Here is a 24,900-nt window from a genome sequence, read left to right as displayed (position 1 = left end):
GATTCAAAAGCACCTGATCACAGAGGGTACACAGAAATCTTCATAAACTTTAACTTATTGACATCCTCAATCATACAATCAAGACCCCATTTCACTGTTCGCACCTGCTGTACCACAGTATACTCCACCGACTACTGTCAACCAAGCCCAATAATCATGTGAAGCAGTTAGCTATGGAAGGACAGAGTGTGATGCACCTCAACACACGAACCTCTGAGAAAAGCAAGCAGCAGGTAAAATTGGACATTGTCCATTGTGGGATCAAGACACAGTTTCACTGTTGGGACCTAGAGTTGTTTGCAGCTGGTCCAACGGACTACCTTCATCTCCACTCTCAGATGCATGATCATCCACTGTGGGATGAAGACACGTTCCACTGTTGGGACCTACAGCTGGTTGCACCTGGTCGAAGGGAGTACCTCCATCTCCACTCTCAGAGACAGTTCTAACATCGTCCATTGTGGGATCAAGATACCGTTCCACTGTTGGGACCTAGAGTTGGTGGCAGCTGGTCAAAGGGAGTCCCTCCATCTCCACTATCAGATACAATTCTAACATCATCCATTGTGGCATTAAGACACTGTCCCACTGTTGGGACCTAGAGTTGGTTGCAGCTGGTCAAAGGGAGTACCTCCATCTCCACTCTCAGATACAGTTCTAACATCATCCATCGTGCAATCAATACACCTTTCCACTGTTGGAACCTAGAGTTGCTTGCACCTCATCGGAGAGGGTACACAGAAATCATCATAAACTTTAACTTCTGACATCCTCAATCATAGAATTAAGATCCCGTCCCGTTTCACTGTTTGGACCTGCTGTACCGCGGTGTATTCCAGCGATATCAGTCAACTAAGCCCAATAACCATGTGCATCAGTTAACTCCTGAAGCACAGAGTCTGATGCACCTCAACAGAGGGAGTTCTGTGAAAAACCAGCAACAGGTAATATCAGACATTGTCCATTTTGTAATCAACACACCTTTCCACTGTTGGGACCTAGAGTTTCTTACACCTAGTCGAAGGGAGTACCTTCATCTCCAGTCTCAGATGCAGTTCTAACATCATCCATTGTGGGATCAAGACACTGTTCCACTGTTGGGACCTACAGCTGGTTGCACCTGGTCGAAGGGACTACTTCCAACTCCACTCTCAGATACAGTTCTAACATCGTCCATTATTGGGATCAAGACACCGTTCCTCTGTTGGGACCTAGAGTTGGTTGCAGCTCGACGAAGGGAGTACCTCCATCTCCACTCTCAGATACAGTTCTAACATCGTCCATTGTGGGATTAAGAACCCGTTCCACTGTTGGGACCTACAGTTGCTTGCACCTCATCGGACAGGGTACACCAAAATCATCACAAACTTTAACTTCTGACATCCTCATTCATATAATTAAGACCCCGTTTCACTGTTCGGACCTGCTGTACCATGGTGTAGTCCAGCGACTGCAGTCAACCAAGCCCAATAATCATATGCAACAGTTAACTACAGAATCACAGAGTCTGATGCACCTCAACGGAGGGGGCTCTGTAAAAAGCAAGCACCAGGTAATATCGGACATTGTCCATTGTGGGATCAAGACACCGTTCCACTGTTGGGATGTAGAGTTAGTTGCACTTGTCAAAGGGAGTACCTTTGTCTCCACTGTCAGATATAGTTCTAACATCGCCCACTATGGTATCAAAAACACCGTTCCACTGTTGGTACCTGTCGGACTACTGTGTTAGTAGTATTCAGAGCACTCCACAATGCTAGGCCTCAGGCTGGATGCTGTGTGCCTGTGTCACGGTAGCCAACGTTAATCTCAGGAGCCTTTTGAGCTCGCAGACCTTGGCCCAGGACCTTCCACCAGTACGTGGTGGGCCCTCTTTCACATACGGCGGTGTCAAAAGGTGAACTGTGGAGCATATATGCATCACACCGGCCATTACGCTTTCTAGATACCAGCACACTGAAAGCATCATTCATTCAGCCACCTTCGCTCACGGCGTCATCCTTGTGGCGATGTAAGCTGCGCAGACCTGGCAGACATGTTCGTCAATCCGGAAGAGAAACACACCCAGAGAAACGTGCCTTTCCTTCAAACCCCTATGCTAGTCTTGTGTACGCTGAGACAGCCCACTACCCTTAACATTTATTGGGAGGAGGAGGCGCGTACGCGCTACCATTCCATAATCTTCCCTACTGACTGTACTATCATTTTGCGTCCACTATCCACTTAACTCAATAGACCATCAGTGTATGTTGACATGTACATGTCTGTGCTCTGCATACTCAACTGTGTCTGGCGCATTCCCTATAGACTTTTCATTATATACTTTTATTATCGATAATTACCACCTTCGCACATACTTTGCTTCCATCTCTCCCCACATTCTACATTGTGAGGCAGAGGTGCCATGCCATGTTTAGTTTGTGTACATGGCTAGCCAGGTTTCCTACAGTATTTAATGTTGTTGTGTCTGCTAGGTGCACATGTTGTTTTTCATGTTGTATGTGATTATATAAGGTAGCGCGTTTATTCATGGCAGTGGTTTCTCCCATTTACATATCGCTGTCTTTTTAAAAAAAAGAAATATTTAAAGAAATGACAAACCTTTCACTTCTGTGCAAAAAATCCCATCATATCACATACAGTTGTTTTCACACGTACAATAAGTTCAATCAGAGGTATTCTTTACATATTTTGTGCTCCATTCCTAGCTCTTCTCAGTTCTAACTCTACCATTGGTGACAAACAAATCCCTCCTTTGTACAGATTCCATTTGGACCATTTCCTGTCCCATTTCTTCGGGCACCCCCTCACGATAAATACTTCCTTCTCGGCTATCATGCATTTATCCATTTCTCCATTTCCCTATTCCACAGTGCCACCTTAGGTGGCTTCACTCCCCCCATCCCCTAGCGATTTCTCGTTTGAATAACATGAAGCCCAAAGTTACAAATTGTTGTTCCGTTTCTGTTAGATCTGTCGCCTCACAGATGTTTAGCAGGCCCAATCGTGGTGTCAAGGTAATTGCCTTTCCCAGGACAGAATGCATATGTGTTGTAATTCTACCCCATCGGCGTTGTATCGCTGGGAAATCCCACACCATGTGGTAGAAGGTGGCTGGCTGCCCGCAGCCCTTGAAGCAATATTCGTCAGTCCTAGACCCTATCCTTGCTAGAATGATTCCAGTCATATATGAGCGGTGGAAAACACGAAGTTGAACATCAGTGCCTGCCTCCAATCTTCATCCTCGATGGCCCCCAGATCACCCTCCCATTTCTCCTTGAGCTGTTCGAAAGAATGTGGCGTATTATTGCTAAGCTTCCTATAGGAGACCGCTTTGGTGTTCAGTTGTCCATCTAACAAACATATTGCTGTCTTAAAGAGCATACAGAAGTTTTTCTCACAGGTGAAAAGTGAGACCACAATGACAGTCATTCATTACTATCCAAGAATGTCCAACTACACAGCGCTTCTAAGCTTACAGCCCCAAACCTTGCATCCTTTCTTAAAAGCACGCCAACTACCACAATCCGACTAACATTCACACAGCTTACTAAGGGCAGTTATCTGCTTCTCAATAACATGCACTCCTATGGATTGTGAGCTGGCACACCGCATGTCCTTACTGTTTCAAACAGAGTAACTTCCTGTGGCAATGTCTATTCCCACCCACACAAACTAACTCCCAAACTTCAACTTGGCCTTCAATTCTTAGTTTGAAAACAGATTTCAAGAAACAAACCAAACTAAAAGCTCTTTTGTTCAGAACAGTAGTCTCCCTCACTTCTGCAAAATAAATGTATCGACTGCAGATACCACAAACTTCAAGTAAAATACACTCACTTTTAAATACGAACCGCCCATTACACAATTTACAACACGTCACACTCAAGGTCTGGCACACTTTTTTAACACGCTCTCCTACAGCCTTCTAACACGCTTTCAAACTGTTCTTCTTTTAATACCAGACTAAATTCATTCGATCATCTGTGGAATAACAGGAACAGTGCCCATAATTCTCGCTCTCTTTGCGGCCATCCTACTACTAATTCTACTTCTAGAAATGGCTACGCTTTCTGTGGTAACAACTATGTCTGCCAGAATATGCCTCTACGCCAAGCTACATCAATACTGCAAAAAAATGGAAAAACTTTTCGGCTACTTGCCTCTATCGATTATCGGAGCTAGCTACAACATCACATTTATCTACACTTATGCAATATACTTACAACCATCGTTTGATTGCAAAACTTGCCATTCGACTGGTGAATGGATGTATGCCTTGCCAACATCCCAACAATCGCTCCCGATAGTCAGCAGGTAATGCATTATCTTGAAAACCATGAACGGGATTGTTCTGGCAGTTGAGCAATGTCGAACGCAATGATTGCCAGCCAATTCAAATTGCCGCTCCAACATTCGAGGAACAATATTGTCCCTTTGAAGATATGAATTGGATCGCTTCGCTTTTCTCAGACGATGGCAACAATAGCCTCTTGGAACATTACGCATCTCAAGACGCTGAAGAACTTCTTGACTGGAATCTCCAAGACATGTAAGAAACTCGCGTTATTCTTGAATGGATTTTTTTCCATCTTTTTTACATTTTTCCTTTAAATTTTTTATAATACACTTCAATCCTACTACTTTCATATAACAACTTTCTAAGTATACTCAGACATTTGAACTGTATCTTCATTATTACCCCATACGTCTCCACTTTAACCAGGGATTGATGATGTATGGCCTATGTAAATACGCTATTTACTTCCTAAATTAGCCTAAACCGGACACCCATTTTGAAACCACGACTATTCTTTGTGCACACGCCTCTCTGCCTCCCTGTTATTCAAAAAGACCTATCACATAAATTTAATCAAAGTCAACTTCTGCTCAGAACCTCAAAATAAAAATGAAAAAAGACGACTTTGTTTAGAAACTGGTTGGCACAGTGTAGTAATCGTAAACTACCTTTATTTTCATTATACAATTTATTCATCCATGTCTAATAGCTATTGTGTAGGTCACATAGAACTCTAACATACAATGTGCAATTCACTGATACAGGAGCTACGATTTGACTACAGCAGAAGCGGTTTGAGTTTGTTGCAGCTCAATGCCTTAGCTCTCTACACAAGAATGTTTTTTTGAAACAGCTGAAGACAATAATGTATAGGTTGACTACAAAGGTACCGAATGTGCTTCTCAGAAGTGCAATGTTTGTATTCATCCTCAAAGTTCCAATGTGGGTAGAACTAGTACCAATTCTGACACGTACCGCATTGAATCTACTGTACAACAGATTGCTGACTATTCTACTGTTGATAATTTTGTGTTACAAAAAAGCACTGCCAAGGTACCTAAACTGTTTGTTGATTACATTTTGCAATTTCTTTATTTCTTTTTTTTTCTTAAAGGACACATGTGGTAATCGTATCCTACCTTTATTTTCCTTATAGAATGTAGAGTCATTCAAGTGTAATAGCTATTATTTTTGTCACATGCAACTATAACATGCAATATACAATTCGCTGATGCAGGAGCTTACATTTGAATAAAACAGAAGTGCTTAAACTTGGCATCAGCTGGATGCCCTAGCTCTTGCACCAGTGGGTCCAATTATGGCACTTAAATAAAGACACTTTCTATATAATCTCCAAACTCCATGCCTTTATTATACACACCCAAGTTCTTAGACACACCTCATTTTACCATTTTTATTCTGTGGCATTGCAACATTCTACATTATATTCTTCACGATTATTTATTTATTCCTACTTTCCAAAACACTTCATTCGAGTCTACACACTGGTAGGGGTGAGTAGTTTGCTTTCCACTCCCTTTATAGTATAAACGCACACTAACACTACTTACATAGGTATGCTACAGCGGTCAGTATCCTGCAGCACCCACAGTGCATCACTTTACAACAATAAATTCACAACTTACACTCGCAGTTTCATCCCCGACTCTTCAGACCGGTACCAGTGAGTACTTTGCTTCCCACTCCCGCTGTACTCTAAAAGCATACTAACACCACCTGCACACATATGCAACAATAGCCAGTATGCTACACCGCCCAGAGCACATCAGTTTACAGCACTCAGCTCACAGTTTAGGGGCACGGTTTAATCCTGAGTTTAACTGTACCTCCCCACTGCACCATCTCACTCTAGACAAAACAGCACTTTCACACCGGTAACGGTAAATATTTTGGTTTTATATATATACACCCGGACCCTCAATTGCTAACGGACTGCTGTGAACATACAGCATCCTATCATGAAGATACCCTCAAGATCTTGGTCAAATTCGCATGAAGCGACAGAGAAAAGGCGTTTGCCGAGATCAGTTCTATTGATGAGGAGCTAGAAAAGGAGATTGATCCGGGACAAATAGCGCTGATTTCTCAAATGAGAGACCAAATGCAAGCACGGCTCATCAAATATGAGCAGAAAATACAACTCCGCAAGCAGGAGAAATATGAGCGCGATGCCAATGACTATCTCATGGGCCGCGTATTAACATACGCAAAGAAATACGATGCTCCCCGGAAGGCTCTTCAGAGAGGTACAGGCGCGGGTACCGGTGCCAGTGTAACACCAGAAACAGAAGCCGCCATCTCAGAGTCCGACCTGACGGAAAATGAGTCCAGTGACGAACAACAAGGACCGAGTGGCTTCGGGAAGCAGAATATCGCTCAAGCCCAAGCCACCCAATGTGCCAGACCCAAAAGGATCTCTTTTCAGGAGGAGTTCGAAATCATCAAGAAATCCTGGCTGCGCGGTGGGAAGAACAAACCCCCGGATGTAGGTGTAACAACAGCAACATGGGGGTCAGGAGGACCAGGAAGACCAGGAGGGCAGGCGGCGGGCAGAGGAGGCAGAGGAAGTACAAGATCCTCTCGCTGGACCAAACGCAGCATGAACAAAAAGTAATAACAGGAAGGCACGATGACTCAGGAGACTCGGTCAACCTCATGGTTGTGAACATGACCGAGAAAAAACTAACTGATACAGAAATTGAAGTACTCAGCCTGGGTCTGACATTCTGCCCCACCAATGAACTAGAATACACGCAGACACGGATAGACTTGTTCCGCTTTACTAGAAAGTTAAAACTCCACAAGCATTTCAAACTACGCCCCCATAGGAAAGAACGTAATATGAAGGGGGTAAGGATGACGGTAACGGATGCCCTTAGCAGTAGAGATCTATCTGCAATCGAAACCCTTGAGGACCTACGGACGGAACATATTTCTGACACCCGTGGATTGAATACCGCCCAACGAGCTGAACTGCAAGTGGTAGAGCAGGAAAGGGAGGAAAGTATGTTTAAACCTACCTCCGTTTTCGTGCCACAATCGCCATGGGATGCTGTGGATGTGTTTACGAAGGCTATGAAAAATGACCTCATGAAATACAGAAAAGCGGATCATCGAGCTGCAATGAATAAATTCACTGAACAACAACGAATTGCTTTAAAAAACCTGATAAGTGACAAAAGTATCGTGGTGAAACCCTCGGACAAAGGGGGGAACGTGGTCCTCATGAGTAGGGACCAATATGTGGGAGAAGCACAGGCAACTTTCAGATGAAGAGTTTTATGCAACATGTACCACTGCATTGTATCAAAAAAGTATAATGGAGTATGAGACACTTATCCAAAAGTGGTATAACCTTCAGATGCTGGGAAAAGATGAACATCTCTTTCTGCGCAACAACTACCCCATGATCCGAACCTTCTACCACCTCACCAAGCTACATAAAAATAAGGACCGTCCGCCAGGCCGTCCTATCATCTCGTCCATTGGCAGTCTCACGGAGAACATGTCCCGTTTTGTGGATAACATTTTGTTTCCCTTGGTGGTGAAGTTGGATTCATATATCCAAGACACCAAGGATTTCCTGATTAAAATTCAAGATCTAACATGGAATCCACAATATATGCTGATCGTGCTGGATATCACCAGCTTGTACACTTGTATAGAGCACAGACATGGCCTGGAAGCAGTCCGATATTTCTTAGATCAGCGCCAGATGAGATTTGCTAAGCATAATGAAATGATTCTTGAATTTGTTGAATTTTGTCTCACCCACAATATTTTCCTATTGGAGGACCAGCTGTACATACAAAAGTCAGGTACGGCGATGGGCACCTGCTTTGCTCCCAGCTACGCGAACTTGTTTGTGGGCTGGTGGGAGGAGCAGGTGCCCAGGAGCTGTGTGGTCGGACAAGGGAGACAGTGTGTTGGCATCGTTACATAGACGATTTATTTATCATCTGGCACGGTGGCATGAATGCAGCTGAGGAATACATCAGGTTACTTAACAATAATAACCTTAACCTGCACTTCTCAGGTTCAATTAGTCCGGTGGCAGCGGAGTACTTGGATTTGAGAGTGTTTGCCGAAGGAGACCACCTTCACACTGCACTCTATAGAAAAGAGACTGCTGGCAATTCAACACTCTTTGCCAGCAGCAGTCACCCTCCACAAATTAAAGAGCATTCCGTACGGGGAACTCTTGAGGCTCTGAAGGAACTGTTCGAGAGACTCAGATTTCGAGGCGGCTGCCTCAGAATGCTTAGCGCGCTTTACTACTAGGGGGTACGGTGGGGAACTGTTGCACAACACACTTAAGAAGGTGAGAAAGATTCCAAGGGGTTCTTTACTCACCGCCACTACCCATGGAGGTGGCCGTGAGAAGAAAGTAGCTACCAATAAGGGGAAATTCAGGATGATTACTCCCTACTCATCAGGTGCTAATGATCTCAGAGCCATGCTAAAAAAGAACTGGCACATCTTGCAAACAGACAATGTATTGAAGGAAGACCTACCGGCATGTCCTCTGTTAACATTTAGCAAGGCAAGATCCATAGGAGACATGCCAGTTTCCAGTCATCTGGAGAAACCCATATCCAAAACGAAGACACTTAAAGAGATGAAAGGATTCTTTCCCTACGGGCGCTGCAAGGCCTGTGCCGGCAGCAAAAGAGTCCTTTCCTACACGATACCAGATACTGGGAGAACAATGGCCATCAAGAAGTTTATAACCTGCAGTTCTCAGTTTGCGGTATACTGCTTGCTCTGCCCCTGTGGCCTCCGCTACATCGGCAGTACAATCAAGGAACTGAAACTGAGGATATTAGAACATCTGCGGGCAATTGAAAAGGCGGATCCCGCCTACCCTGTGGCCCGGCATTTTGCCGAAGTACATAGCAGGGATCGAGACAAACTTCAATTCTTTGGGTTGGACACTGTCCCATTTAATATCAGGTGAGGTGATCGCTTGAGAAGACTCCGCAGGCTGGTGTCGAGATACATCCTAGATCTCTCCACCAAACATCCTAGAGGGCTTAATAGTGTAGAAGAGATGGCGTTCCATCTAGGAAAATGATGTTATATCTCTCATGTACTATATACCATCCCTGAAGGGTCCACCCAAATAAATAGCGTTAATCTACTGCCAGTCTGAGTATGCTGCAATTAACGAATCTCTTAGCTTCTTTAGCTTCGCTCATGAATGAACATAAGATATGTAATGATGTGTTTTTACACACATTTACATATACACAGAATAATAACTCTCTGCTTTTTCTTTGGGCTTAGGGTTCTTTCTTTGGTCTGATTTGCACTCATTAATTCATTTACTTATTTATCTAGTTGCTATTAAGGTGGCATATATGTCACAAAAGCCATGTGATTACTGTTACTTGAATTGGACTTTATGAATGAAAACTCTCAAATTGAGTACATTGCACATACTTATTGAATGTATTTTCGATATGTTTCATCAATTAATTTTGTAATCGTCTGTGCAATTTGATTAGTCCATATGTTGAATTTGATGAACTATTGCATCTTTTTCAGTATTCTTTATATATATCATAATCATGTTGGGACAATTTTAACATAGGACATTAGCCGATCGACGTCTTTATTCTTTGTCGATATTTTTTGACATATGTAATGAATAGACCCTCCAACTATGAACACGCAGTCCATCAGAGGACACAATGAGTGCTTCATATATCTTATATATGGAGCATGGTTGTGGAAATATATTCCAATATGGCGCTCATGGTGATGTCTCAGGGGTTACTCCTATGTTTGTGTCCATGATTTTGTTGAAACTTTATTAACATGCTGATCGTTTTAAGTTACTGACACACTGACGAAGGCAGCACGCCGAAACGCGTCTGTGCATTTGCCCTAAATAAAAAATTCTGTGGTTTCAATAACCCCCCTTGAGTGTTGTGCCTTTTCTATCAGAATATGGAAAGTCTGAACGCAATATATATATATATATATATATATATATATATATATATATATATATATATGTATATATATATATATATATATATATATATATATATATATATATATATATATATATATATATATATATATATATATATATATATATATATATATATCGCGCTCAGTCTCCTCTCGCTAAGAAACAGGAAAGTAGCACTCCGGTGACGCCAGTTTCAAACGGGCTTTATTTTTGCAAACAACAAAAGCGTTTCGGCGTTTAGCCTTTGTCAGTGTCAATGGCACTCGACTCGTGACTACTAATAAAGCTTTACACATATAGTGGCAACTAACTAGGGACTAAACCATTCATGTCGAATTGAGACACCATCTTTAAACGTGCAATGCAATATATAAATATATAAATACATTACCAGTTATCAAAATCATACATCGTTTTTTTTTAAAGATATACGAATGGTGAATAAACATGTATATGGGACATACCACATAATCAAGCCGTGGATCGGCAATTATCCCTTGTAAGTACATTTGCTTACCCAAAGCTTCCTTTACTAACAGCAAAACTAGCCGTAATTAATTCATCTAATACATTTCACTTCATATAACTCAGCGATGTTCAATTCATCTGAAAAAGATATGTTACACAGTTTTCTGTGTTCTATTAGTGTATACAGGAACCTCCTGCCTCTGGATACCAGGCTAGAGATTAATGAGTCCTCTTTTAGAAAGAAGTTGAAAACTTGCCTCTTTACTTTGTGATTGTGCTCTCTCTGTCCTTCTAATATGCTCGCTCCACAGCGCGGGGACACACCGGGAGGCGTCACCAGGCGCTTTACAAACTCCTTTAAATTAAAATTAAATTAAATTAAATTAAAAGAGTCTTAATGTTTTTCAAATCATCTCCATTATAAAATCATTTTCATTATAAAAACTTCCTTAAACAAGGACAGAGATTATATTTGCATATAAATCAGAATCAATCTTAACAATTTATCTAGCAGAATCCTACAGCAGCAAAACATCTTTATTAATTTTCCCAGGTGCACTGCCAATTCCTCACCACTGTTGAGACCCGTAGGATGTTTGGACGACAGATCAATAATATACCTTGATTCAAGCCTCCTCAGCCGCCTTAATCGGTCCCCTTCCCTTACATTATGTGGTACACAGTCTAGTCCGAAGAAATGCAATTTGCTTCTATCTTTACTGTGATGTTCAGCAAAGTGTCTAGATACCGGGTAGGCAGGATCTGCCTTGTCGATGGCCCGTAGATGTTCCAATATCCTCATCTTCAATTGATTGATCGTGCTCCCAATGTAGCACAAGCCACATGGGCAGACCAAACAATAAACTGCATAGGTCGTACTGCAGGTTATGAATTTTAATATCTTCATTGACCTTCATGTGTCCTGTATATCATAATTCAGGACCCTTTTGCTTGCTGCACAAGCCTTACAGCGGCCACAGGGGTAGAAACCACTCATTTCCTTCAAAGTATTCAGCTTAACGCTATGCTTCTCTAAATGGCTATTCACCAGCGCGTCCCTTAATGACCTAGCATTGCTAAAGGTCACCAAGGGGTGCGTCGGTAAGTCATCTTTCAGCACATTGTCCGTAAGGAGAATGTGCCAATTTTTCCTCATCATGGCTTTTAGTTGATTCGCTGTCGATGAATATGGGGTCACCATCCTAAATTTGCCTTCCTTGCTGGTTTCCCTGTTCACTGGTCTCTTCCTTAATAGTTCTACTCTAGGAATTTTCCTTACTTTGCTCAAGGTGTTCTGCAACTGTGTCTCATCGTAGCCTCTGTGGCTAAATCGCGCCAGGCAATCAGAGGCAGCCGCCTCGAAATCCTGGTTTCGCGAACTATTCCTGCGGAGTCTTAACAGTTCCCCGTAGGGGATACTTCTGACCAACTGGGGTGGATGGCTACTGCTGGCAAATAGGGTGGAATTTCCAGCAGTTTCTTTCCTGTATAGAGATGTGTGGATCTGAACGCTATCAATAAATACCTTAAGGTCCAAATAGTCGACTGCCACCGGACTAATGGAACCTGAAAGGTACAGATTGTACTCATTGTCATTCAAGATCTCAATGTATTTCACTGCCGTATTCATTGCCCCTTGCCACACAATGAATAGGTCATCTATGTATCAGTGCCAATATACGGCCTTGCCGCTCTCCTGACCCACACTGCAGCTCCTGGGCACCTGCTCCTCCCACCAGCCTACGAACAAGTTTGCGTAGCTGGGGGCAAAGCAGGTGCCCATTGCCGTCCCAGATACTTGTCTGTGCAGTTGGTCTTCAAATAGAAATATGTTATGAGTCAAGCAGAATTCTACGAATTCCAGAACCATCATGTTGTGTTGCGCATAGCGCAGTTGACGCCGGTCTAGATAATGCTTGACCGCATTTAAACCATGCTGGTGATCTATACTCGTATACAGACTGGTGATGTCCATCACCATCAGCAAATAATCTGCATTCCAAGTTATATCCATAATCCTGCTCAAAAAGTCTTTAGTGTCCTCGATATATGAATCAAGTTTAATCACAAACGGGAACAAAATACTATCTACAAATCTGGACATATTCTCCGTAAGTCCATGAATCGAAGAAACAATAGGTCGACCCGGAGGGCATATGCTGTTCTTATGCAGTTTTGAGAGATGATAAAAAGTAGGAGTCATCTGATTACTGCTGCGCAGGAAAAGATGCTCATCCCTGCCCAGCATCGCGAGATCGTACCATTTCCGTATTAAACCATCATATTCCTTAATACTTTGATTGTAGGCCTCACTGTTATCAGCCATATAGTACTTTCCGTCAGACAATTGTCTGATCGCTTCCTGTCGATAATAGTCTCTACTCAGCAGGACTACATTACCCCCCTTATCCTACAGTTTCACTACAATAGTGCTATCATTCGCAAGATTATGTAGTGCCTTCTTTTGGGACTCCCTGATGTTCTGAACATTGCGGTTAGTAGTCTTCCTATACTTCACCAGCTCCCTGGTCATTGCTTCCGTAAAGACATCGATAGCATCCCAAGGGGATTGTGGGATGAAGACAGATAGCAGTTTTATATATATATATATATATATATATATCCACCACCAAAACTCTATACATAGAGAGAAGGACTCGCACTAGGGATAACCAGGGTTTATTCCAGGCAAGGTAACGCGTTTCAACAGTCAAAGCTGTCTTGATCACACAATTTGCCACAAGACACAGAACGTCAATACATAGATATTCGACACAAACAAGGGACTACATGTTTGATAACTAGTGTTGTCGAATTTAGCGGCCATCTTAACACTGTAAAATATATATACCACATTGGGTTAAACTTATATTACATGCATATTAGCAAAGAATATGCCCAGAAAAGCTTGGCTATAAGCCTATGTATAATTCTAATGCCTAATATAGGACAAAAAATAAAATTATACATTTTTATATACACTTGCTAGGGGTCACATGACTAGAATTCCAATCGACTTAGTGTCATAAGAAATCAAATATCAAGGAATACTTAAATGAAGGCTATATATGCAAATATCTACTGCAAAGCAGATGATAATGTACATTACTGTATATACATATTTACAAGTATTTTTAACCGTCATTCAACTCAATGTCAAAGAGTTCCCCGAGGTGCTGTGTATATGCGGCGTAGTGCCACCATTGCATTTATATACAATTTATACAGTTATATACAACAAACTTCCTGGACATAATCCCATAAATATATAGGTAAAGCAGCCAATCTATGTAACTATTACGATTTAACTGTGTCAAGAAAAGTGAAAAGTGCAAGTACAATACAAAGTGCAATATTATATCTGAATGAGTAAACCATGCACACATATGTGATTAGGTTCATTCAGGCGCATATAAACTTTGGTATCTGTCTCCATGTTTCTATTTTTAATTAATTTTTTCTGTAGCTTCACATATCACAACACTGTTTGATTAGTTTTATCTGATTTTCCTAGGTGGAAGAGACTGGCTACAATGAAATTCAGGAATTTACAGTTAATCCCTCCACCTGAGTCTCTTTTTTGTCCATCAGATAATTGTAGATATAATATTGCACTTTGTATTGTCCTTGCACTTTTCACTTTTCTTGACACAGTTAAATCGTAATAGTTACATAGATTGGCTGCTTTACCTATATATTTATGGGATTATGTCCAGGAAGTTTGTTGTATATAACTGTATAAATTGTATATAAATGCAATGGTGGCACTACGCCGCATATACACAGCACCTCGGGGAACTCTTTGACATTGAGTTGAATGACGGTTAAAAATACTTGTAAATATGTATATACAGTAATGTACATTATCATCTGCTTTGCAGTAGATATTTGCATATATAGCCTTCATTTAAGTATTCCTTGATATTTGATTTCTTATGACACTAAGTCGATTGGAATTCTAGTCATGTGACCCCTAGCAAGTGTATATAAAAATGTATAATTTTATTTTTTGTCCTATATTAGGCATTAGAATTATACATAGGCTTATAGCCAAGCTTTTCTGGGCATATTCTTTGCTAATATGCATGTAATATAAGTTTAACCCAATGTGGTATATATATTTTACAGTGTTAAGATGGCCGCTAAATTCGACAACACTAGTTATCAAACATGTAGTCCCTTGTTTGTGTCGAATATCTATGTATTGACGTTCTGTGTCTTGTGGCAAATTGTGTGATCAAGACAGCTTTGACTGTTGAAACGCGTTACCTTGCCTGGAATAAACCCTGGTTATCCCTAGTGCGAGTCCTTCTCTCTATGTATAGAGTTTTGGTGGTGGATAAATTACCGAGTGTCCCGCTCGGTTGGACTCGCCATTTGTTAATGGGCCACGGACTTCGTGAAAAACGGGTCTTTTCTGGTGTTGTATATATATATATATATATATATATATATATACACAACAGCACCTCCGACTGGGGAGCCCCCGACCCTGCAGGGTGGCCTCTTTAAACGGGCACGGACATTCCCGGCAACTCCACAGCAAATGAAGCACCACACAAGAGGCCCTCTTCAGCACACAGAAAGCCTTTAACCTAGCTTTTAGCACAGCATTCCTGTAGTCCCAACTAGTTTTGGCACCTTGAGCCTTGGTCACGGGCAGGAAATAACAACCATAGTGTCTGTGCCTACAGATTTATAACGTTTTCAGGTCACCTGACTGATTCTGGCATCCAGCTCCCAGAATGCACCATTACATGCGGGTAAGTAATGGAAAATGTCATGATATATCTATATATATATATATATTCACTGAAAAAACCATAGGTTATAGACCATATATAGTTAGGAATTAGCATTTACAAAACCTTGAAAATTCACTGAAAAAACCATAGGTTATAGACCATATATAGTTAGGAATTAGCATTTAAAAAACCTTATTTTACTCACACAAAACCATTGAAATTCCATATATAGTTAGTTGCACTAACTATATATCGCGCACCCGCAATCCACTGCTGATCATGTCACATATTACATCATTCATGACATGGTCAGTGACATCACTGATGACATCACTGATGACATCTCAAATGACATCACTGATGATATCTCTTTTGACATCAATGGTCACATCAATGATGATATCATTAATGTGACAATACAATGCATCTCCTCACACTTTAATATAACCTCTGTTACACCCAGTGTTAAATACAGAGTATAATTTTTGAAACCATTGACACACCAATACTAGTTACTACATACGTACTCACTGATTCCTACGTCTACACACACATTCACTCATTCACCCATACAATCATTCATACATACAATCACTCATCTTTACAACACTATCATATGCACTCATACACCTATACAGACACTCAGACTCTGCCACTCATCCATGGAGTTACTCACACACCTAGTCAGTCCTGTAAAGAATCAATCACACTTCCATTTTCTTGTCTATACAGTTAAACATAGAGCACCTTACATTTTCAAACATATACTAACACATACTTACTTTCTTATACAATCATTGATACAAGTACACATTGATCTGCACAGAGTCACACACCTCCCAGCCAGCCACACACACACTCAGTCTCCCATACAAATACTTGGACAATCAATCAATAACCCATTTAGTTAATCATATAGCTACTGATCAACACATGCAGCAGTTTACAGAACAACAGACATAATGATGCACAAATTAAGACAGTTTAGTCACTAACCCATGCACTCAGTGAGACACATTTAATCACTCACTCATACATTCAGTCATGCACCTACTAAATCCTTCGTCCAGACACTTATACATCTACTCATTCTTCAATATGTAAAACATATTTAAACTTTACAGAAACACACAGTCACTGGATGATGTCATCAGTGATCTCATCAGTGATGTCATTTGAGATGTCATCAGTGATGTCATCAGTGATGTCACTGACCATGTCATGAATGATGTAATATGTGACATGATCAGCAGTGGATTGCGGGTGCGCGATATATAGTTAGTGCAACTAACTATATATGGAATTTCAATGGTTTTGTGTGAGTAAAATAAGGTTTTTTAAATGCTAATTCCTAACTATATATGGTCTATAACCTATGGTTTTTTCAGTGAATTTTCAAGGTTTTGTAAATGCTAATTCCTAACTATATATGGTCTATAACCTATGGTTTTTTCAGTGAATTTCAATGGTTTTTTAATAGCAAATATCATAAGCTGTCGAATGTCAAGTACGTGGTAAGTGAAAACATTTTCGTGTTTATGCACACTGATCTGCTTTGAATGGTGCCCCCCCCCTCATTTCTATTAGGAGTACTCTCTCTTTGCACATAGTGAAGGGTAGTTAACGCAGGCCTTTGCCCCCGTTGTAATACGTCGTGCCTGCTTCTCTCTCCATTTGATTGATTGTTATCCAAGTATTTACTGTTTTAGAGTTGGTTCTCTTTGGTTCATTCTCTATTTACAAACAAACACAGAGTCGCAATACTCTGTTTAGTCTTCGCAGATAACGAAAAATCGTGTAAAAAAAAAAGAAAAGGAATCGAGCAAAATCAGTAGGCCACTAATGGGATCTCTTTTTGACCTCGCTAAAATAGAAACATTAAGAACAACCCCTCATGACAAATACAAAACTAGTGAGATGAACTGAACTCCACACAATGATGGCTGCAAAACAGCTTGGCTCCGCCACCCACCCCGCCCAAAATAACGATAAAGAGCGGCTGCCATGATTGGTTGCGGAATGGCCACGACGGAGCTACGAAATGGTGCTGCTCTCATGCTAACCCCAGCTTCAGTCTGAATATCCAGAAACACTGTAGACTACCAATTCGATCAGTTCCGGTAGCGCCCCAATGTAACCCGGTAGAGAAGAACTAGCCCTCCCCTCTTTGACTGATGGTTCTTGTTGCCTGTCCCTTCTGTTGTCATTTAACAGAACTATTTAGCCTGCTGAAAGGGGTTGTGTTCCAACCGCTGGTTGGTGGAGACATTTTGACTATATTCTGGACCTGCGTTGTCGCGTAATGCGTCATATGACGCGCCACGTTAGCGCATCCGGAAGTCATCCGGGGCGCGCAGCGCGTAACGTAAGCATAACAAGTCATGTGACTTGTTCATAAAACTTTTCATTGGTTCATTTTACTTTTCTTATTCTAATGATGAAAGGCTTGGTCATATGACCTAAAAATTACGCTTTTTATTACTTCCGAACATTATTTTTTCTTAAATATATGTTATAATGTTCCAGGCTAATGTACTTTCCCGGAAAATTTACAACTGTCCTGCAAGTAAAATATATTCTTTTTTCGAGAAAAAGAGCGTTTCTTCGTCCCATGACGGAGCCGTTGAGCAAAAGAGGGTCGACCTGCTGTCTTAGTCGCCGATACGCCTGAATATGAGATTCTTATTGATCACTTTATGTTGCAGGAGTAGAAAACACAACAGCCCTTGACCATTTATCTTTACTGCGTTCCTTCGAATTATACCTTTTACCCTTCATGTAATTGGTCTGCTTTATTTCACTTGCCTTTTACTGATTCTAAAACAGTGACTATTATTAAAAACTTTACCAATGTATATACTACAACCATGTTTTCTTTTAAAAACCTTTATTGTGAAAATTTCATTATACAAATACGAGCCTATAACCACGTGGGCCGGCCACGGAGCAAACTGTAATCGTATATGATGAGTAGACATTTACACTGTAGAGGAACGTAACGGGCGGGCCATTAGGTTGCAAGAACTAAGGTGTCTAACAGTTACGGAATCGGTGGACGTACATTTTATAATTAAAATACGACAGGGCCAGTTACAATAAAATTATCTAGATATACATTTGCGGGCAAGTACCATCGGTGACGTTAATTCGAACTTTCAATAGTACAGTAATCAATAACACATCAGAACTTAATATCAATAGGGATGTCGAAATATTCAATCAATTCTCGTCCCCGCCCGCCATGTGCTTCAAAACTGCATACGTATCTCGTGATTTCAAGGTTCTGCAACCAGTACACAACAAGGAGTTACGAGTCCCATTTATTCCGGCGCCATTTTGGGCGAGGACGGGCAGGTCCAGGATATAGTCAAAATGTCTCTACCAACCATCGACTATGATGATGTTCATATGCTGTATTTATTAGAGTAACACTCATCTGTCCACATGAAATTAATTTGCCACAATCTAAACATGTCATTTTAATCTTTCCAAAGTTCTTCTAAATATTTGGGACCGTTTCCCTTGCCTCTGATGCTGTCAGTGCCACTTCTTTGATGAATGTACTAGCAGGTCAAGGGTTCTCCTCCAAATCTCTCTTTTATGCAGCACTATAATTAATTGGTGCCACCTCTCCATATGACGATGCATGGTATAGTTACCATAACTATATTTTTTTTCGGTTCCTCTGGAGAGTTCATAGTGGCAGATGAAGCGTGTAACGTACCGGGCATTTACCTTTTTTTGCATGTACAGGAAAGGAAAAAAAAAATCGAGCGTCCGAGTTCTAAGGTGTCCCAGGGCCATTTTAGTGGACCAGGCCCAAATCCAAAGAACAGGCCGCCATTTTGAGAGTCCTGTTGCAGCCGCCTGTCGCTGTAGCATCAAGAGCAGCCGAAACTCAGCTGAATGGCAACTGAAACGGTAAAGGGGCGCCCCACTACAGCAGACGAGCCTCCACCTAGGAAGGCCCGTTCACGCTGCCTCCCCCCCCCCCTTCGGGCACCCCACGCCGTTATTCGGAGCAGTATTGTAGGATGGCCACACCAGTGCGGCAACTTGCTAGACATCACCTCGGTGGTAACCGAATCTCAACGCCTTGTGGTGTCTTCTATTCAGAAAACATTGTTATGCTGCCTTCGACCTATTCGCCGCAAGTGCGCACACAACTCAACTGCATAGCTTCCTAGACACCACCTCGGTGCCATCCGGATCTTGGAATCTCAGCGCCTTTTGGTGTCTTCTCTTCAGAAAATATTGTTGCGCTGCCTTTGGCCCCATTCGCGCATCGGTCCGCTACTGACGCCATCTCACAGGCTAATGGGGCGCCCCACGCCGACTTTCAGCATTGTAGGATGACCACACCAGTACAGCAACTTGCTAGACATCACCTCGGTGCCATCCGGATCTCGGCGCCCCACTGCAGATGAAGTGCCTCTCAACTATGAAACCACCACGGTGACATCCGGATCTTGGCGCGTTGTGCTGCCTTCGGCCTATTCGCACATCGGTCCGCTACTGACGCCATCTCACAGGCTAATGGGGCGCCCCACGCCGACTTTCAGCATTGTAGGATGACCACACCAGTACAGCAACTTGCTAGACATCACCTCGGTGCCATCCGGATCTTGGCATCTCAACGCCTAGTGGTATCTTCCATACAGAAAATATTGTTGCGCTGCCTTTGACCCCATTCGCACATCGGTCCGCAACTTAGACATCACCTCGGTGCCATCCGGATCTTGGCATCTCAGCGCCTTGTGGTGTCAGTCAGAAAATATTGTTGCGCTGCCTTTGGCCCCATTCGCATATCAGTCCGCAACTTAGACATCACCTCGGTGCCATCCGGATCTTGGCATCTCAGCGCCTTGTGGTGTCAGTCAGAAAATATTGTTGCGCTGCCTTTGGCCCCATTCGCACATCAGTCCGCTACTGACACCATTTCACAGGCCAACAGGGCGCCCCACGCCGACTTTTACCATTGTAGGATGGCCACACCAGTGCCACAACTTGCTAGACACCACCTCGGTGCCATCCGGATCTTGGCATCTCAGCGCCTTGTGGTGTCTTCTATTCCGAAAATATTGTTGCGCTGCCTTTGGCCCCATTCGCACATCGGTCCGCTACTGCCGCCATCTCACAGGCCAACGGGGCGCCCCACGCCGACTTTCAACATTGTAGCATGGCCACACCAGTGCGGCAACTTACTAGACACCACCTCGGTGCCATCCGGATCTTGGCGCGTTGTGCTGCCTTTGGCCTATTCGCACATCGGTCCGCTACTGACGCAAACTCACAGGCCAACGGGGCGCCCCACGCCGACTTTCAGCATTGTAGGATGGCCACACCAGTGCTGCAACTTGCTGGACACCACCTCGGTGCCATCCGGATCTTGGCGCGTTGTACTGCCTTCGGCCTATTCGCACATCGGTCCGCTACTGACGCCGCCTCACGTGCCAACGTATTTTCTCCGCATTTTATACCCTATGCCGCATAACAGGTCATGTGACTTGTTTATAAAACTTTTCATTGGTTCATTTTACTTTTGGTTTCCTAATGATGGAAGGCTTGATCATATGACCTAAAAACAACACTTTTCATTGGATGAAAACTTTTTTTTTTTCCCAAACGATGAAAGCCCCACCTTGTTTCTGGATGTTTCAGACTGAAGCTGGCTTCAGCATGAGAGCACCACCATCTCGTAGCTCCGTCGTGGTCATTCCGCGAGCAATCATGGCAACCGCTCCCCACCAGAAGCCTACAGGAGTCGGGGGCCCCCAAAACTTTTGATAAATCCTCAAGGCGGAGGGGACGCTTTCGAGAATGGGGTCCAAGACCTAGCAGACAAGCGTCCGATTTCCAAGGTGTCCCAGGGCCATTTCAGTGGACCAGGCCCAAAAAGGAAACAGCCTGCCGCCATTTTGAGAGTCCTGTGACAGCCGCCTATCGCTGCACCGCAAGAGTGGGCGCAACTCAGCTGAATTGCGGCTTTTGACACAGTGGACCAAAAACGGACGGAATGGCAACTGAAACGGTAAAGGGGCGCCCCACTACAACAGATGACACTCCACCTGGAGAGGCCCGTTCACGCCGCCTCCCCCGGGGCGCCCCACGCCCTTATTCGGAGCAGCATTGTAGGATACCAAAACCAGTGCGACAACTTACTAGACATCACCTTGGTGCCATCGTTCTGCTGCCTTGGAACTATTCGCACAACAGTTTGCTACTGATGACCCACCCCCCGCGACGCCCCATGCCAGAAATCTGGACGTTGTGCTGCGTTGGGACTATTCGCACAGCCGACCGCTACTTCGTTGTTTTTCCCTAAAAATGTTTATATGTTATTACTGTTTTTGTTTTCTTGTATATATTTATAAGTTATTAAAGTTTTATAATCTTACTACTTTGTTGGAGTGCTATATATTTTTAATGTGACACATAATTGTAAAAACTTTGATGTACAAAGAGTCATCCCTGGAATCTTCCGCTTCAGGCTCGGTCCCCTCCCCAATCACAATACAGGATGGTTTTCAGATAATAGGAACGCGTCTGCTGTGACGGATCTCATCGAGTGTGGGCCTTGATCTACTATAACTCCTTTGAAGAGGGGTGATTCTTTACAGCTGGGGCCATAAACTACATCTGCAGGGCTAGCTGATACCCTAGGACCGGCCTGGACAATCGGACACAGAGGAAAAGGAGTGTCAGAGGGTGCGGTAGTGAATAGGGCGAAAGGGAGGTGTCGGGCGGGCACTGGGTGTGATTCTCAGGGAAGAGCAGCGCAGATGGGGGGTGGTTTATTACCCATGCATAAGACAGAGAGCGGGGGTGACCACTGCCTGGGGGAGATGCTTGCGAGGGTGGGGAGTCATGCTAAGGATCGACAGCGTGCACAGAGTGGGTCTGGTCAAGGCATCTAAAATGACTGCCGTGCACGACAAAAGTGTGGCATTTGAAAAAAGGCAAGATGGCGCAGACAATGTTTTTCAACACTTCCTGATTTCCTTCGAATCGAACGTTAACAGACGTTGGGGCATATTACCAAAGTTAAGCGATATTTATCCCTAACGATGCTTAGCAACGATTTTTTTACCGCTAAGCATCGTCAGAAATTATCGCAGATAAACCTTGCTATTATCAAGGTTTATCGCAAATACGATAAAAAACGACCGCAATGCATTAATATCGCTGAAAACTCAGCGATATTCATGCATTACCGAGCTAATGCTCTTAGCCATGTTATCCACCTCCCATTGGATAACATGCCTTAGAACTGCTCAGGGCAGGTGCTAGCTTTTGGAGATATTCGCGCTTATCGCGAATATTTCAAAAAGTTGATAATAGGAGATAGCGATGTTAGCGACTGTTTCCAGTCGCTAACATCTTGGCATGCCCACTTTGCATGTCATTAGTGATAAATATCACTCACATGCAAAGTGGGGCCCAAGATGGTCGCTATCTCCTACTAGCCGTCGCTAACTGGTGTTAGCAACAGCTAGGTAATACAGATATAATTTTATCTCCGCGAAGCGGAGCGCTGTTACAGATATATATCTTTTTTTGAACGTTAATTTCTCAAAATCCACTGGAGCACATATATTGAGACCTAGCAAAGGCACATCGGACTACCAGTCCCTACAATTTTGCCAAGTTTCGTGCAAATCCATTCAGCCGTTCGATTATTATTATTTTTTTTTTTTTTGCCTCGCGGGGCCCTTTTAAAACCTCCACATCAAACCTAAGAGGTCAAGGAGGATCTACTATGCCCCCTTATGGTCATTTGCCCCTTCGCTTTGGCCTCCTCTTGTCTCTCGATCCTACCGAGAGACAAGATGGCGGCCGCTACGGACTGTTTGGAATGTTTACAGACGCCGGAGAACCAATCAGCTTCGCAAACCTCCGTTACGCGAAGCGGACCGCTGTTACAGATATATATCTTTTTTTGAACGTTAATTTCTCAAAATCCACTGGAGCACATATATTGAGACCTAGCAAAGGCACATCGGGCTACCAGTCCCTAATATTTTACCAAGTTTCGTGCAAATCCATTCAGCCGTTCGATTATTATTATTATTTTTATTTTTTGCCCCGCGGGGCCCTTTTAAAACCTCCACATCAAACCTAGGGGGTCAGCGAGGATCTACTATGCCCCCTTATGGTCATTTGCCCCTTCGCTTTGGCCTCCTCTTGTCTCTCGATCCTACCGAGAGACAAGATGGCGGCCGCTACGGACTGTTTGGAATGTTGACAGACGCCGGAGAACCAATCAGCTTCGCTTCACAAAGCTCCGTTGCGCGAAAAGTCCGCGAACCGGAGCGCTGCCCGGTCCGCTGTTACAGATATATATCTTTTTTTAAACGTTAATTTCTCAAAATCCACTGTAGCACATATATTGAGACCTACAAAAGGCACATCGGGCTACCAGTCCCTACAGTTTTGCCAAGTTTCGTGCAAATCCATTCAGCCGTTCGGGCTAAAAGTGAGGCCAACCGCCCTATGGAAAACTCAATGTTAAAAACACGTTTTGGGACCCCCTTTTTTCACGACCCCCCCTGGACGAACCCCCCCCCCCAATTTTCAGGGGCTGCTCAGAAACAAAATGTGCCATTTTCCTGAAAATTTCAGCCAATTCCGTCCACAAACGCCAAAGTTATTTGACATAGAATTTTCAAAAATCCCATAGAGAAAAAATCCTAACTATATATACCTACTGGCGACCGCCAGTAGGTAATATATATATATATATATATATATATATATATATATATATATATATATATATATATATATATTGAAAACTCCACAGCCACGGCGAAGGTAATTGCAGCTCCCACCGTAGCAACGCAGACATGGACCACCAAAGTTAAGTGCTGGATATTTTTATTTGTTGCAACCCGCCATAACGTTTCACCTCCATAGAGGCTTGTTCACATGACAATGTGACTCAGGTAAGTTACAGTTTTTAAAGTGACAGTGCAAAGTTAAAGTGCATCACGTGACAGTACCAAAGATAGAGATAGAAGATATACTTCTTAGCCGTATGCTAAAAATGCTTAATTCATTTCATTAACATGTTGTAAATTAAATTAAATGGTTTAGGCATATCAATAATGTTAAAAAGCTCATCCTGGTAAAATAGGCCTAGCTTAAAATCAATATCAGTAAAATACGTATTACGTGATGGGATTTCCACCCTTTTTACATCTTTAAGATTTGCCCATCAAATTTGCGTGCTAAGATTCATCATGGTTAATCCTGGTAATTTAATAAAACCAACAAGTTAAAACATATGTGCAAAAATACGCATTTGTGCAAATTAAGCATCATTGTTTCGATTAAACCATGTTTGTAAGCTAATGGCTCAGCTTTACCAGATGCTATGTTTCCCT

This window comes from Lissotriton helveticus, chromosome 1_1 (assembly GCF_964261635.1).
Source record: "Lissotriton helveticus chromosome 1_1, aLisHel1.1, whole genome shotgun sequence".
In the NCBI taxonomy this organism is placed as follows: Eukaryota; Metazoa; Chordata; class Amphibia; order Caudata; family Salamandridae; genus Lissotriton; species Lissotriton helveticus.
The sequence above is the reverse complement of the archived record's forward strand: the minus strand, read 5'-3'. Positions refer to the sequence as shown.